The 14,360-nt window shown below is 39.5% G+C and overlaps 1 long non-coding RNA gene across 1 annotated transcript; it reads right to left on the reverse strand.

The window, feature by feature from the left end:
• Positions 1 to 5,459: 5,459 nt before the first annotated feature.
• Positions 5,460 to 9,416, reverse strand: LOC135442999 (uncharacterized). Its single transcript, XR_010438747.1, has 4 exons — positions 9,203 to 9,416; positions 7,517 to 7,574; positions 6,315 to 6,775; positions 5,460 to 5,862 (listed from the first exon to the last, which is right to left on the reverse strand). It is a non-coding gene; the product is annotated as an uncharacterized LOC135442999 (long non-coding RNA).
• Between the last annotated feature and the right edge of the window lie 4,944 nt (positions 9,417 to 14,360).

Genomic DNA, 14,360 nt, shown 5'->3' on the forward strand with positions numbered 1-14,360 from the left:
AGAGAAAAATAACAAGTGGGGTTTTTTTCCTTCACTTTCAACTCACTGATTCTCAGTATTTAATTTTTTTTTTTTCTTAATCAACAAAAGAGATTTCAGAAGCTGTCAGAAGAGCTGTCATGTTCTATATGGAACAATAAAAGGCACAATATAGAGACAATGGCCATTAGCTTTCTTCTAAACCCTTTAAGTGAAATAATTGGGATCAGGATAGGTTTCCAAACATTCTTACTGAACTTCTTAACAGCACATTTCCCCCTCATTGTTCAAAGCTGACAAATGGAAAATGGAATAAGGGAGAAGTCAGTGGAGATCATTCAAGCCTGGGGTATTTTATACCTCTTGCTTGTCAGATGTCTTCCATTTCCATGTCTGTATTACACTATAATTCAATTTTGATGAGGCTTTTGTTTGCTACATTTGCTTGATCCAAGAATAAAAAAAAAATCAGGATTAGCTTGTGCTTAGAATTTTTATCTCTTCTCTACATTTGAAGCTAAGAATTAACTAAAAATCACCTGGACCTTGTCTATTGTAATAAATTGGGATTTTGATATTTGGGGCTACTTTTTAGGTCATGTTTAATACATTTATTACACAGTGAAGGAGTTAGTGTCATGTTCTGATATAAAATCTGGTTTTGGCTCCTTAACATTTCTGCTCTTACTACTCAGAAGCAATTTTTTTAGCCTGGAAAATGGAATCAAACTTTACTCTCCAAGCAGTGGGACCATGATCCCAGGTGGAAAACCCAGCTGAATTTCTTTCTGCTCCCTCATTTATTCAGGCATTAATTCACCACCCTATCAGACAGCAAACATGGAATAAATAACTGGTATTTTAAAGGCAGAAGCTTGCAAAGTCTCTCAGAATAATTCCCACATAATTTGGAATGTCATTGATTCGTTATGTTGCTTCACGACAGCAGCGTAACTGAGATATTTAAAAATAATATTTTTTATTATCATTTCCACCCCCACTCTACCCCCAAACATGTTTAGATGCAGTTTATTATCTTTGAAATCCCAGCCAGGAAGATTAACTAAGAATAACAATGTAAGTCAGGGACAGGCAGCTGTTAATGCTGATAAGAGCCAGGAGGGTTGATAATTGTCATCAGAGAACAACTAAGAAAAGGAGAGAAAATCAATGGATCTAAGCCATTTTCCAAGGAAATCTTGCTTTAAAATGTGGTGAGAAATCAGGGTGGGGGAATCACCTTGCTGCTGAATGTACTCTTGCCTCTAAAGATGGATGAATAAAACACCTCTTGGTAATTCAGCCTCTTAACACTGAGATTTTAAACTATTCCTGCTAAGATTATAAAAGATAAATAAATATTCCTTCTGTGTTTAACCTTGTACTATTCAAATAAAATTCTATTTTGGGGCTGGAATTCCTAAATAACTATGGGTTATATAGGTATGATCCCAAAGGGTCTGAGATATTTCTTAATTAATAAAATGTGCATTTTTTACTTCTTTTATTTTGTCTTAGGAAAAAAAAAAAACTGCAATGACAATATTTTGCTTGTTTGCTGAAGTAAATTCATTGCTTTCAAATCTTTACCCAGCTTTGCATTGTCTTCTGTGAAAGTTGCTACAGATTACATTCCATTATCCATCACTTCATAGCTTCAGTACAGGAGAGAACACAGATGTTGGCATTCCTGACACTGAAAATGGAACTTTTAAAAGCAATAAGTCTAAAATTCTTTCCTCTTAGTGAAGCAGATTTGTGGTGCCCAGCATTGTTGCTGCTATAGCTGCACACTAACTCCATGAAATAGTTTATTCTAAAATAACATTTAAAAAAATATAGATTAACTTGGAACACAACATTTTTATAAGTTTCTATAAGTTTTATAAGAATTTTTATAAGCTTCTTTAGGTGAGATATTTTTAAATGGCACAGAAACATGTTCTGTATTGGCATTTCAGCTTCCCCAGATGTTTTGTCTTCTGACTCACCCAATATCTGAGTAGTGAATGTGTGAAGGTTCTACCCCCTTTTCCTGAATTAAAGTCTGAATTCTTCTGACATCAGTGACCCTGAAGGACTGAATTTGGTCCTTAATGAGAAAATCCATTTAAAATATATATATATATTTAAATCAACCATGTGTTTCTGTCTCTCTGAAATGGAGGATTTCCATTAAACCATCCTGAGGACCTTCCAAGGAGCCCCAGAGTGGCTGGGCTTGGAAGGGACCTCTGGAGATCATCCAGCCCAAGCTCCCTGCTGACACCTGGAGCACTTTGCACAGGATCACCTCCCTGTGGGGCCACAGAAGGAGATATCTGTTGCAGGAAAGTAGAAAAATCATAAAGAGAGGCTTCATGAAGTCAAGCCTACTCTCGTGGAATCAATGGCTGGCCTTGTCAAAGCTGGAGTTTTACAAGTTCCCATGTGAAAGCAAACCTGGTGTGAGCAGTTCATTAACATAATCATCTATTCCTGGGTGAAAAATAACTGGCACCTGTATTAATTAACAGAAAAATGAAAACCATCTCTCACAAACAACTTTCCTACACATACACCCCAGGGGTTTGAGTGACCGATCAACACAGAATGACATCTTGTTAATAACTAATAAAAATAATTAACAAGAAAGCTCCTGACCAATTGGAGTCCCACACAAGGTCTGTAAAATGGAATAAAAAGGAGTTATGTGAATAAAGAATGGGTTTTTTTCCATCATGAAGGAAATGGAGTCTGTGTGATTTATTCCCATAGATATTTCTTCTCCCTGAAAATTACTTCTTCAAAGAAGGAATCTCAGGAGTGAGAGAAGAGCTGGGGAAGCCACTGTGCCTCACAGAGCAGTGAAGGAAACACTCCTGATCATCTCTGCTCTTCCCAGGCAAAGACATCCCAAAGGAAAAGAAAAAAAAAAGAGAAAAAGAACAGTGCTAGTAATTTATGTGCAGAAACAACCCATTAGATCTAAGTGAAGGTGACAGTAAAACTCATAGACTACAAACCCAGCAGTCTTTTTATTTTTGCTGTGAAAGATAAATGTCCCTAATTTTCCACCTGTGTGGGCTTGTAATGGATTTACTCAGTGCTTGAAGCAGCTGTTCCCAAGGTGTGGCTCAGAGGAGAACTCTGAACCTCAATCTGCCTTTTCACTGTGGTACTCCCATCCTTTGAGCAGGTTCTGACCAGGATGGAGTTAATTTTTCCTCTCAGTAGCCATTACAAGGCTGGGGTTTACATCTGGGCTGAAATGTTGTCAGAATATCAAGCGAGTGCTGATTTGAACCAAATAATGCTTTCACCTGAATTGGGTTTATTTCCCCAAGACAGACAATGTCCCTGAAAGGAATCTGCCCAGCAGGATCAGAAAAAGGACAGTGGGAATTAAGAGTGTTTTGAAGGGAAAGTGATATATTTACTCACAGCAATTATACCCACAGTGCTCAGGGAATGCAGATTTGACACTGTCCCTGCTGTTCTTGTGAAAGGCGTCCCTGCCCATGGCAGGGGTTGGAACAAGATGATTTTAAGGTCCCTTCCCACCCAAACCAGTCTGTGAATTTTAGATTTTTTTTTTTTTTTTAGATTTTTCTGTGATTTTTAGAAATTTTTGGGTTTTGTTTTTTTTTTTTTCTGTGATTTTTAGATTTTTGGGGGATTTTTTTTAGATTTTTCTGTAATTTTAAGATTTTTTGTGATTTTTAAATTTTTTTTTCCGTGAAGTTTTGATTTTTTATGATCTTGGTTTTTTATTTTTTCTGTGAATTTTAGAATTTTTTGTGATTTTTTTTCTTTTAGATTTTTTCTGTGATTTTTAGATTTTTGTGATTTTTAGATTTTTTGTGATTTATTTTTAGATTTTTTGTGATTTTTTTTGTATTTATTTTTCTGTGATAGTTAGATTTTTTCTTTTAGATTTTTCTGTGATTTTTAGATTTTTTTGTGATTCCTTTTTATTTAGTTTTCTAAATAAAAACAGATTTTTTTATTTTTTATGATTTTTTTATGATTTTTTATGATTTTTTAAAAATTTTTTATGATTTTTTTTTTCTGATTTTTCTGTGATTTTTAGATCTTTTTGCTCTGAAAGCACTGAGTCCCCTAGAAAAGGCCAAGCTGGAACATTTGCCCCTCAAGTCAGCTGTGACTGGATAAACCCACAGGTGTGGGGACACTGAGGCTCACAGGTTGTTCCAATCAGCACATTGAATCCTGCAGCCAGCCCTGCAGAAGATGCCAACACAAATTTGGCTTTGTTTTCCTCCTCTGCACTGGAGCAGGGGCACTGGTGGCCATTATTTTTGTCACTAAGGCAACTACAGGCAGGCAGGGAGCAGGAAAGGTTTTTCAGAGCAATTTTCCTATGGCAGCTCTGCAGCATCTTCCCTAACACACAAATCCTTTCCTGGGAGCACAGGAATGAATTCCTGCTTTGCTGCAGGGGAAATTATTTACCCCTGCAATATTAAAAGAGCAGACAAGGGCCGTGGGAGGTAACAGAGGTGAAGCTGCTCTCTGCAGTGTGGTCTGGGCTCTGTTTCTCAGTCCAAGCATGTGTTTCATGAGCAAAAATCAGTTTAGAGCAAGGCAAGATGCCTCCCTCCCACTCCCCCGCCCACTCCCCCAGCATAACACAAACCAGAAGCTCCTCAACAAGCCAGAATGAGGGAATCAATTACATCTCTGTCTCTTAGGAAGAAGCAGAGCCTATAATGCAGATGTTTTTACAGCTGGGAGTACTGCTGATGATTTAGTGCTTTAGGATAATTGATCCCTAGCATAGTTGTTTTTACAGATGAGGAAGGGGGGACAAGGTTTGAGGGGGAGGGAAGGGGGAGAGAGTGATAAATGTTTGCAAAAAAAGGAGATGAGCTGCCATTAAATGCATCCCTCTTTGACAAGATATGGCACTTTAAAACAGTATTTAACAGAGATGGTTGGGAGAGAGGCTTAGCACACACAAAACAATTCCAGCTCTTGCTGAGCCCTCGCTGCCTCTGGAGCTGTATCCTGTGTGCACAGCGCTGCCCTGTTTGCAGAAATCCTTGGCTTTGCTCTCAGCAAGTGACCAAAGCAGAGTGGGGAACAGGCTAAAACATAACTCACAGCTTTGTCTGCTGCCCTGGGAATTGGTTCTGCCTCTGACTGCACTGTCCACACTGCCAGAGCATCAGCTTTGCTTTGATAGCTTGGAAACCATGACACTTCTCACTTCCATTATCTCATAATGAGCAGCCAGAGAGGTCACTGTACATTATTTACCTATCATAATCATTTTAGAGTCCAGCTTTAGCAAATCCCAGTCCCAGGACACTGACAGATTATTTTTTTTTCTCTGCTACATACATAACAATTGAGAGGGACCATAGTGACAGTAAAAAACTCCAGCTGATCATTTATTATTTATCCCTACATACCTTAGCAGATGAAATAGTTGTAAGAGCTAAATAAGCAGAGGAGGAGTGAGGCAGAGAAATTCTCTATTCTTGCCTGAAATCAAACCCAAAAACTTACAACAGTGTTGAAATTGGAAGATAAAAGCAAGATAAATAAAAACAGTGTTAAAATTGTAAGATAAAATTGTAAGATAAAAGCTTCTTTTAATGGAAGCTTCCAGGTGCCCCCATGGTTATGGGCACACCAGCATTGGATTTCTACAGGTTTTATAAGTTTAACAAATTAGAATATTTAACAAATATTCTCTAATTAGAAGAGCAGTTGGTTAGGTAATTTTCCCATGTTCTGCCCATTGGGGTTGGTCCAGACGCTTCTTTGCCCCATTTCTTCTTGTGTCTTCTCAGATTCTGGCTGGAAAAAGGATCTCCTCTTGAAAATAAGATTAAACAGTATTTCAGCCATGTGTTGGAAGGTTAGCTTATTAATCTGAAAAAGAGGAGTAAAGGGTAGGAAAACACCATAAGCTACAACCATCTATTAGCAGTCTGCAAAGCTACAAATATATGAAAAATGTATAGAAAGCAAAAATCTGTTTGGCAACAGAAGCCAACTCTGGATTTCTAATAAATAGATTCCAAATTGGAACAAATCAGTAAACACAAGAACCAGTATTCCTGTGTTGTTCACTTAGTCACAGTGCTTCTGTGCAGCCTCAAAATCCAGGTCTATATTTTTTCCCCAAATTATTAGATTTAGTGTACCTGATGGATTTAATTGATTAGACATAAAAGCAGTAATTGTTATTGCTGTACTTGATGCATGACAAGAAATAAAAATAGATTTATTATTTTCTCCTATGCCTGCACAGTTATGATTTGGAATATTGATCTGGTATAATCACTTTTTATTTTTAAATCTATCTTGACACATATACTTACTCATATCCTCAGAACTGCTTGGCATGGACGTTTCTTTGCTAATGATGTCAAACCCAGAGTAACTTCTACCAGAAATATATAATCTAATTTTGGATACTATTCAGAAAATTGGAGGTTATTTTAAATCCAAAGGGAGCCTAAAATTTGCTTGTAGAGTCTGTGGGTGAGACTTGCAGGTAGTGTAACAACTCCCCAAGATTTCACCTGTATTCAATGGCATTTTTCAGATTTATTCTTGAATAAATAATGAGATGTAAGATCAGGAAGTCTTATAACTTCTACTGTTGCTAAAACATCTACAGGGCAGAAATTCAGGTATTTCTGATATCACAATTTTGAGAATTTGAGAATATATAGATGGGTGTGTGGAGATGATTCCTGTAAACACTGTCCAAACTTGTCCCCTCTGTACAAACATTGTGGCCTTGGGTTGCTCTCATCTGAATCTTCTCCTCTCTCATCTGAAAGAGAAGAAACACAAGATGATTTAAGTGGAAGCAGGGATGGTTCTTGATAACCTTAAATCATGGAAAGGGAATGTGGTGTGGACTGAGATGGCCACATTCTCCATGAGCAATTAACTGTTTAATTTATCTTTATTGCCTGAAGTAGGTAGGAAAGTTTTTCTATGAGTTACAGTTGAGGTAAAACCTTCTTGTCAGAGATTCTGAATGCTCACACCTCCCAAAAGTTTCAGGAGAAATCACATTTAAATCTGAAAGCTTGTCTGTTTCTCATATGAGTTTGTATCACAAAAAACCTCAAAACTTTTCTCATATGAGCTGGTATCACAAAAATCCCCAAAGCTTCACCAAACATTTTTTGTCACAGACAGAAAATGGACAGATAAACAAAGATTTGAGAGCTCATGGGTCAGCTCAGTTGCCAAGTCAGCTGCTGGTTTCAGGCCACTGAGTTCAGCTGAAGTTTGTTAGAATGTTGGTTCTCAGCCCATTTCTAATCATGGAGAAATATAATCAGGGCTTCTATTCAGAATAAATGTAAACTATTTGATCAATGGCACAGACTTAAAAGACTGTGTCGTAAATGCATTTTTAGCAGAACAGGATAATGATTCTTGCAAAAGTTGTTTATCTGGGGTTAGGGTTTTTTTCAGACTTTTATTTTCAAGTAAGACAACAACAGAATTCCACAGACTCTCTGTTCCTTGAGGAAGATAAAACAAATGGTCATCAGGTTACCTTCAGTATGGAGGGAGGCAGTGTTAGAATCCAGCAGTTTCTGTCCTTGGGCTGCTTCCTGTGTGAAACGGAGAATTACACAGCAGTGATGAGAAAGATTGCAGCTGGACCTGTCTGAATGATCCTCCCCAGATATCAGCCTGCTCCATCTGATCTCCTTCCAGCAAGCTGATGGAACAACAACAACCTACAAACACATCCTGGCAGCCTACCAGCAGGTTAACATTCCTTGGAAGTGTGGAGCAGCTACGGGAAAGGTTTTACATCTGCCCTACCCTTCTCCCAGCCCTGGAAGGAAATTCTGGCACAGAGAAGGAGTGGGAAATGCAGGTTTCTTGGAAAGACCTTCACTTTAAATGTTTTTTTCCTTTAACTCACAATATTTTGCACCCTGAGGAGCATGCACCAGCCATGGCTTGGATTTGAGGTGAGGTCCCTTCAAAGCCTTATTTCTGTGCCATCATCCCAAGCACCTGCTCAGCAGCTCATTATTTTGTTACAGCACATTGCCGTTGCAACAGGTTTGCTTCAGAAGAAAATGATTCATGCCTCGAATATTGACTCTGTGGACTTGATGTGCATCGACTACAAGGGAGTGTGGGCTGAGTGAGTAATGGAAATGTCTGCATTTAGCCAGCACTGCTTTTGGAGAGATGACACTGAGGGCTTGGCTCTCCCCTGAGCTGCCAAACAGCCTCAGCATCAGAAGATTGCAGAGGGCTGAAGAGCAGACCAAGAACTTGGGTGTCAAGGGTGGAGACTGCTGAGAAATGTTTGTTTCCAGTGTTTGCCATCACTGTTCCTTCACATGAGCCTATAGGACAAAGGGAGTGAGTCTCACAGATGGGGAGGAGGTGGATGCTGGAGGTGGGTGTGGGCAGATTTGTTCAATATTTTGAGATGCTATAAAAATGGCCTCTGCACAAAAAAGCCTACAACTATAACCAGGAATGGCCCTGTGGTGAGTTAGATGCCACTTCTGATCTGGGTAACTGAGAAGGTGGAAAGGCTGGAGTGGGGCTCATGAAGTTTATATAAAATATACGTGACTGTGAGGCAACAATTCCATTATATTTATGTGGAGATGTTAGTCTTCTATTCAAGAATTTCTGTGTGCAGTTAAACAAGGGTTTATAAATGACTCATGGTTCAGTTTGGATTTTACAACAGAGGAGGAATACACTGCAGTAATTGAAGTGATAAAACCATGAACCTAACAATATGTCAATGGCATTAATAGTGGGTTAAATATAAGGAAATTAAGAGCATCCACTCACCCAACCATCCTCCAAGCCAACATGAAACAGCAAAGAAATGGTGAAAAAAATCCATGTGTTTTTTAAGAGAGGGAAATAATGGAGCTGTTGTGGTGGAGGCTGTATCCCAGAGTACCAGAGAAACACTCATTTTAACCAAATAATCCTTTCGTCTAATTTGGATTCATTTCCCCATGATAGACCACATCCCAAGAAGGAATCTGCCCAGGAAGGTTAGAAAATGGCCAGTGGGAAGTTGATTTTTTTAAAAAAGAAATGGGGTGTATTTACTCACAGGAGCTTTTCAGTGCTCAGGGAGTGCCCAACCTCTTGACATTGCCTTTGCTGTTCTGGTGGAAGGTGTCCCTGTCCATAGCAGGGGTCTGTAATGCTCCTTCAAACCCAAACCATTCTGGGATTTGACATTTACCTCCTTCCTCTTTCCCATCCCCAGGAGCAATGTGTCCAAGGTCACAGCCATTTCTCTTGTTTTCTTCTCCTTTTTCATGCTTCCGACTCCTCTTTCCTTAAATCATTGTTTCCTTTCTCATGTACATGGAAAAGTTTGGGACAGTGTTGCCATTTCATCTCTTTTCCAGTAATGAGGTTTGGCCAAAGAACACTCCAGCCTGTGGTTGTTGTGATCTTTCTCAGCTGCTTTGTGGATAAAAGAAAAACATCAACAGAAGAATGGAAAGAAAGCAGCACACTGTCATCTCCATGTAAACAGGGATATGTGTTACTTTCCCCCAGTGCAGAAACATAAATTGCTCCCAGTTTTGGTGAGTTTTCAAAGAGGATGCCTTGTTTTATTTTGAAGGGAAGATTTACTGACTGTGAGCAGGACTGTGGGTGGCAGCATCAGGGATGCTGCATTTGGCTTTAAATGGGGCATTTGGGGGAGATTTAACATGCACAGAATCACAAAACAGCTTGGGTTGGAAGGAACCTATAAAGATGCTCTAGTCCAAGCCCCTTTGGGGTGACTCAGAGTCACATCCAGCCTGATCTTGAGTGTTTCTGGGGATGGGGCATCCACACCCTCTCTGAAAAACCTGTGACAGTGTTTTCCTACCCTCATAATAAGAATCTTCCTCCAAGAATCTAGTTTGACTCTCTACTCTTTCATTTTGAAGCCATTACCCCTTGTCCTATTAAAAAGAGCCTGCTAAAATGTCTTTTCCCATCTTTCTTAAAAGTTCCACTAAGTAAATCAACAAGAACTATTAATGCTGCCTTAGGTACTGTAGAACTGCATTTCCTTGGCTGGCTTGCCAGGGATACAATTCCTGTTGACACTTTAAAAACATTCTTAAGGCAATTACTTATTTATGAAACTTCTTCCCAGTGACCAGGCCAGGAATGCCATATAAGACATCACTGAAGTATATAATTATGACTTATTGCATAATTATGACATGGACACAAACAATGTAATGTGAAATGGAATTGGAAAGACAGAATCTTTACAGAATCATAGAATCTTTAAGGCTGGAAAAGACCTCCATATTTGAGTCCAGGAGTTCACCCAGAACCACCATGTTCATCACTAACGTGTGTCCCCCAAGAGTCACATCCACAGGTTCTTTGAACACTCTCAGGGATGGTGATTTAACCACTTCCTTGGACAACCTATTCATATTCCTGACCACATTTTCAGGTGCACCTCCTCTGGCAGAACTTGAGTGTCTTGGTCTGGAAAGACAAGTGTGTGCTAAGGAAGGCAGGAACCTCCCTTGAAATGGAAAATGTAAACCCCCTCTCTCTGAATTATTAGGATTTTGAAATTAAGCAGTCTCAGGCAAAGAAATGGGAGTAGGAATAACAGTTCTTTACCAGAAAAATTACAATAAAAATGCAGTAATACAAAACAACCCTGCCAGAGTCAGAGCAGTCCCTGCCCCCTGTGTGTCAGGGCGGTGTCCCAGCCCCATCCCACGGGGGCTCAGCCCTCCTGCAGTGCCAGCTGTGGCTCTGCTGCAGCAGGGATCCTGCACAAGGGGGGAGTTTTCCTCTGCAGCTCCAGGGCTGCTGCAGATGGGCCTGGGCTCCCTCTGGCCATGCAGGGCAGCAGAAAGCTGCTCCTCTGGCAATGCAGGGGGCAAAGGCTGCTGTGCTGTGCCAGGCTCAGATTGGATCCAGGGAGGAATGCTTGGCTCCTCCCCTGGGCGGAGCATCTCCCCATGGGATGCTGGGATTGGATCAGCCCTGCAGGGACACTCAGTGGCCATGGACAGCAGAGATCTCCTGGAGGGAGGGTTGGCTGTGGGAGAGATAAAGAAAACTGAATAGAAGATAACTCCCCCATCTCTAACAGATGGCAAATAGAATACACACCCCCATTTCCAACCAAAGACATTGAGGAGATTTTCTCTCATCCTTTTGCTTAGAAGAAGATCCTGCCCTCCACCTGGCCAAGCCTCCCTTCAGGTAGTTGTGCAGAACAATGAAGTCTCCTCTGAGATTCCTTTCTTCCCAACTGTAGGAGCACTGCAACTGCATCAGGCAGGAGATGTTTCAGGATGCCAGGCAATGGGTGCAAATTGAATTATAGAAAATTCAGCTCAAGCGTAAAATACCTTTTTCGCCATGAGGCTGGTCCAGTACTGGAGCAGGTTTCCTAGGGAGATTGTGGAGTTTCCCTGTGCTCAGGAATATGCAAAACCCTATTAGAAACAGCCCTGGGCAACCTGACCCACTTGATTCCCCTTTGACTGGTGCAATTGGATTTGAGATCTCCAGAGATCCCTTCCAACCTCGAGTATCCTGTGATTCTCTTACATAAAGATAAATCTGGAGGCACAGAAGGCCGGCAGGTGAATCCATAGAATTACAAAGGCATCAGATTTTTGTGGTTTGGGAGCAAGGAGCAGAAGGATCACAACTCATTTTTAACTCCAAGGCTGCTCTCACAGCTGCTATGTTTCATTCTGACACATCCCATGTCTTGATGAAATTATCAGAAAATTGGTTCCAACAATGGAGAGGAAAACCTGCTCTTGGTGGCAATGTTGTTTATGGACAGAGGCAACTCCATTTCAGAAAATTGCAACAGATTTACAAGCATGGAGAGGATTCTTTGCTGTACAATGTAAGTAATTATTTCCAGAAATGAACATTTAACTTGATCTTTTTTTGAGAATTGCCCTGTCCTCTAGCCCTTCTGAATCAAAACAGAGTAATCCATTTCTCTTATTTCAAGTGAAAAATACTCTATCAGCCCATCTGTATCCAACAGGATGAAAATTTCCTGACAAACAAAAATGCATTGAAATGTCAAAAATTATATTAGTTCTACTATGACAACAAATACAATTGCTGTTGATTTCCTGAATTTGTAGCTGTCTTTTTTTGTTTTTTTTCAAAAGCTTATTTGCAGGAAGGAACTAAAATTAAAAAAAAAAAAAAAAAAGAAAAGAAAAAAATACAAAACAAGCCACAAAAAAAACCCCAACCAGCCAAACATCCACATTGAAACATTTCTAATTATAAATGATATTTCACAATGTACTGCAATAAAGAAATTATGGTATTGCACTGCAACAGAATGTTTTAAGTGTCAGACGTGGATAATTTGGGCAATCATGTGCTGCACAATTGCTGTAAGATTTTGAAGAATTATTTTAGTGACACATTAAGCGTGACAAGAAAAGCCTATTCACAAACACTTGCACATTGTCATATTTGAACAATGGCCCATTAATAACATTTCCATCAAACTTTTTCATGTCATGATGGCTCAACACTTGAGAGAGAGAAATGAAAGATGATTTGTAGCTGTACTTTCAGGTGCTTTCTTCAATCCCTTAAACTCTGGGTAGAATTTTTTAAAAAAGATACTGATTTTGGAAAAAAATGCCAAAAAGCCCAATGATTTGAAGTCAACACGAAGTACTGACAAGATGGCCAATGTATTTCCAAGATCTCATTTGGAGGAATAATCCTTAGTTTAGAATCACAGACTGATTTAGGTTGGAAAACCCTCTAAGATCACGGAGTGCATTCATTAACCCAGCACTGCCAGATTCTCCACAAAACCATGGCCTTAAGTGCCCCATCCTAATGTTTTTTAACACTGTCCAGAGCACCCTGTTCCAATGCCTGACCCCTCTTTAAGTGAAGAAATTTGGAGGACAGCTACTCTAAGAACAACATGGTTATGGTGAATTTCTTACCAACTAATTAAAATGTTCATGTTTATGGAGACAAAATTAAATTACTTAGAAATTTACAGGAAAAAAAATCCTATTTACAATCTTTCCTATGTAAAGCTGGTCCAATTCTCTCTGAATCAGTGCTGTTTATCCAGCTGTCCACCTTTTCTCCTCTAGGTGCATATATCACTACAAAGTCCTGACTACACGATGGAAAATAATGACAGTCAACATCCCAGACAACATTTCAGGATTATGAAAAAATTCCAATCTGCATCTAGCTAAATGCAGGCATTTTCAGAAGTTTTTCATTGCAAGCCAGAAGGAAATTATCCATTTGAGAAAAGCCAGTTGGTTGTGACCCCTACCCAGGAGCATCAAAGGGTTTTTGGGAGCCAAGACTTTGAAAAGCCAGTCATTGCTCACTTCTCATTCTCAAGGTTATAGTGGTAAGATCATGGCAAAAATTGTAACACATCCTCTAATAATTTTTGGGTTATCAGCCACCCTACAAACAACCACCCCTTCTGTGAAAAAACAGCCAGAATTTCAGTTCCAAACTCTCAAATCTGTGGCTGTGTTTCAGTTATTCATTAAAAACTTGTCTGGACTCGACTCCCTGAGCTTTCATTCCTCTGAGTTTCCCTGCACAGACTAAGACTCAATCTTGAAGAAAATGGGTGTCAGCTTTTGCCCAATGTGTCAAACTACCCATCCATTGCACAAATATGCACTGACAGGTTTTTTGAGGCTGTGTGATTTTTTTTTTAAAAAGGAGTTTTTACTGAACCTACAGTTTAGAGATTCATAAATCTTCATTGGCCAAAATTTGCTTTCTGACTCATGACTTCTTGTGATTTATACCTCAGTGTACGCACATTGTCACAGAGAAAAAATTGAGATGTGAGTGAAGGTAAATATAACACTCAGAACCAATCAAGAGTGTTTAGATAAATTACTCTGATTGTCCACTATTTGTTTAGTTGGGCAAAAAGAAATAAATTTTAAAAAAGAAACAAACAACCAAAAAACAACAAAAAAATCCAAAAAAAACCCAAAACAAAACAAAAAATTCCTACATTTTCCAGACAAAAGTCCTTATTCAGGGTGGTTTTCAGCTGAAAACATTTGGCAAGCCCCATTTGCCACTGCTCTGCTCTCAACATATGACAGATTCATCCATCTTACACATGAGCACCTCTTCATGCTGGGATGAAATGCAGCCACCCACAGCTGAATTCACATTACAGGAGTGCACCAGCACATAGGAAATACTTCACAAATGTGAAAGTAGGCGTGTGTGTCTAAATTCTCAGCCTTATAAACTGCTAATCCTCCCCTCTTCCCACGCAGCTGTGCTAATGGCTCACCTACAAATCCACTGTTGAAAAATCTGCATAAAATTTCTGTCTAATGTGTGTCTATATTTCCCTC

The sequence above is a fragment of the Zonotrichia leucophrys genome, chromosome 2 (assembly GCF_028769735.1).
Source record: "Zonotrichia leucophrys gambelii isolate GWCS_2022_RI chromosome 2, RI_Zleu_2.0, whole genome shotgun sequence".
Lineage (NCBI taxonomy): Eukaryota > Metazoa > Chordata > Aves > Passeriformes > Passerellidae > Zonotrichia > Zonotrichia leucophrys.